Source organism: Adiantum capillus-veneris, chromosome 9 (assembly GCF_014529385.1).
Source record: "Adiantum capillus-veneris isolate H3 chromosome 9, ASM1452938v2, whole genome shotgun sequence".
NCBI classification, from domain to species: domain Eukaryota; kingdom Viridiplantae; phylum Streptophyta; class Polypodiopsida; order Polypodiales; family Pteridaceae; genus Adiantum; species Adiantum capillus-veneris.
Genome location: NC_140939.1, coordinates 113,329,805 through 113,333,594, shown reverse-complemented (window position 1 = coordinate 113,333,594; position 3,790 = coordinate 113,329,805).

Below are 3,790 nucleotides of genomic sequence, written 5' to 3'. Positions count from 1 at the left end.
TAAGAGTGCCTTGATAGAGTTTTGGAGAGTTGAATCAGGCATAGATAAAGAAAACAAGAATAATCAAATTTTGAAGGAGTTTAGGAAAGCTGATCTTGACTTGGTAGAGAAAAAAAAGGGCTTTAGTCATAAGGGAGAAGACTATCAACTGACAAAGTGGTAAATCTCTTGCTTGGAGAGTGTCGTTTGAGAAAGGCTTAAAAGGAGGAAAAAAAATATTCAAGCAAGAATTGGCCTCCAATTTGCAACTTAGAAGAAATTGGTGACTTCAACCGATCAAGGATATTAACTTGAAGTGGTCAAAAGAGATGTTTTAAAACATTCCGATTGTTCTCACTGGGAGTCGTGGGACTAGGTGCCTTGGAGGGTGCACTATGTAATCATGTTAATGTATAATGTGAGTTTGATAGGAGGGGTTTTAAAATGCAAAAATTTTAGAAAATTTAACAAAGATACATTAAGACAGTGGGATTAATATTCAATTTTGGAAAAAATTCCTAAAATAAAGAGCAATTTTATTCATTCATACATGTTAAAAGAGGGGTTTTTTAAAATAACACCCAAACACACATTATATAGGGGGTATTGAATGGTGAACCCCCTGAGCTAGGTGCTTACACACATACAATCCTTGCAATCTGAGAGATACCTCTCCCTAGGGGTCTATGCACAAAATATACAATTTACACTTTTATACAATTTTCAATATACAATAGAGTTGCAGAAGCATTTGTATAGGGGAGGATTTCTCACCACCCAACCAAGCATGGAGTTTAGTCCATGAGCCAAAATGTATCCAGAGATACCTAGAGACTAGTGCTACCCTTGAATGGGTTTTATGAATGAAAGCGCACTCAAGAAAGTATAACATTGTGGAGGGTGAATATATGTGTACACCATGTTGCAAGAAGAGAGAGAGAGAGAGAGAGAGAGAGAGAGAGAGAGAGAGAGAGAGAGAGAGTATAGTGGAGGGTGAAATAGAGTGCACAAAGACATGAGAAGATGACAACATAGAATCTCTAAATACCCATCTAAATGAAAACAGGCAACCATGTATTAATACAATGAAAAAATCTGGGTATACTATAACATCAAAAAATTTATGACAAAATAACTAGCAGAGCACTGGACCCTGTGTAGGAATCGATCGGACCACCCATCCACTTCCGCTCTACTACGGACATAGAAAATTTCACTTCACCGGGAGTGAGCGAGAACACCTCCAACCTACCTGAGCTACACATAGGCTGAGGCTTCTTTGCCTCCCTCCATGAACCCAAGCTCTGAAAGGATCCCAAGTACTAGTAGGTGGTAGGGTATCAACATAAACCATACGAGTTTAGGGGCCATGCCTCTTTGATGCCCAACACCGGGTGTTTAGGCAAAGACAAGGCAAAATCCCCAACGTGTTAGTCGTGTAGGTCATTCAACCCCCGATGCACTAACCGTATAGATGAGCCTAACAAAAAGAAGAAGACCTAGGCAACACCCCCAATCCAGCAAAGCCCTAGGTCAACGACCCTTTAGTCTAAGGCTAAGCGATGTAGGTGATCCTTGTCTTGTAGCGACGCTGCCATGAAAAACGTAACGCATGAGTCCAATCACAATAGCACTTCCCATATGCACAAATAATCTTTCCCAAGAAGTTAGACTGTACAGTCTCTACCCTTACACGTCTATCGTAAACCATCTAGATCACTTCGTGATCCAATCCCAAAACCATAAACGATAATCCAATCACGTACATGGTCAAGCACTCCACCCAACTTGTGTGAGGCACGACCAATCCTGCATAACCACTTTAGAACATAGCATGGCTAAAATTTTTTTGGGAGCATAACCATATCAAGAAAAAAAACCATGAGCCACACCGGCTTACACCATAGAATTGAATCATAATCACACTGAACCAACTCCCACACTTGGAGTTTGACATATCCCCTGCAATCAATTGGAGTCCATACACATGTGACTCTTAAGACATGATTCTTTCATGCATAAAAAGAGACCGACCAACAACTAATCATGATATAAAACTTCAATTTTGACAACAACCAACCATGCAAAGTTGATGCATCACATCTACACTTCACCTCTCTAGCACATAGAGATTTGACCTAGAAAGGTGGAAGGCAATCATAACCATGCATATGAGGCATCCACATCAATCCATAAGTTCCCATACATCATATGATAACATTCCAACACCATAAACATGATGCAAAAACAGCTCCGACCTTTAGGTCAACCATAAACCATACTCCACACATATGCAAAAAACAAATTTTTGGCATTTTTGAGAGTGTGCAAAACATACAAATGGAAGTACTTGACCTCAAACCAATGAATCAAGCTCAACTCCATAATATAGACTAGCACTCTATCACATCACTTCACCCATATGGTACTCACACAACAAGCAGTAAATCTACCTATGTGATTTGGGATGTCTAATCATATACTCTCACATAAGTTTATGGCCATCTAATGGTTGAAATCAACTCATCAAAACAAACGGTGATGAGAGCAGTGAGCTAGGTAGAGGTATTCACCACGAAAGAGAGCGGTGAGATGAGAGCTACGTAGAGGTATTCACCACAAAAGCTTCCTGAGAGCCCGTAAACCATGAAACGAGAGAGAAGATAGTAAGTAAGTAGAGAGAGAGTATTGTGGAATGGGTGTCTAACCTCATTCCTATCTTATTGCAATCATAGCGAGAACCACAAATATAATTGTCAATCCATGGGACGAAGCTAACTCGACTAGTGTATAAAGGCTACAAGAGGTTGTCAATCTCTTGGAAAACAACAGACAACTCACATCTAACTTAAGCTACACTCAAATGACTGAAATCACCAAAAGCAAATCGCTAATTGGCAAACAAATCATAATCGTTACAGCATCAAACGACATCCAAACATTACGAAATTTCTAGAACATGTTTATAAGACCTAAGCACATATGCTCATGGTCTCAAATCTCACTTTAGATAAAGTGCAAAAATCACAATTATTAACCGCAGTGAGTTTTTGACCTAGTCGTTTTTGACCCAAAATGCATCTAAATGTTTAGCAATGATGCCCCAATACCCTGCCTATACTTATTTTATGATTTTTAAACTTAAATTCCTACTTATGATGATATTAGGCCGCGGATCAGCGACGCCAAAAGCTACTGATTACCAGATGTTTACGTCAATGCCTAGAGCTCTTATTTGCGATTGCAACACAATGGAGGACACTGTGATGTGACAATCGGAAAGGAAATAGGAAGCGTGAGAAAGAGAGCAGTGAGCGCCGTTAGCTCACGCTGTGTTTCTATTATCCAAAACTTACAAAATACTTACAAAAATTGGCTTTTATACCTTCATCAAGGTTTTTGTGGGCAAAACTAATAATCTGGAAGAACTAACTAAAGATAGGTTGACACAATCTGGAAGCTTGTAGCCCCGGCTCATCAATTACACTGTTTATCTAGAAAGTAGGAGTTACAACATTCCCGATTTATCAAAAGTCACTTTTTTTGCAAGAACTGACAATTTGATGACCTAAACATCTTTAATACATGTAAAACAAGTCCTAAAATGAATTTGGTAAAGTTCGGGCATGTCGACATCAATTTGTGCTCTTATCACTCTGAATCCACCGATTTTTGTGACTGCTTGGCATGTAGAGGTTGTGAGTCACTTTTGAAGCTATGGACTTGTCCGCTACATACTACTGATGCTACTCATCCAGTTTTGGCCCATTTGGAGTCACTTCAACTTCATATGTCAAATTTGATGCTTTGT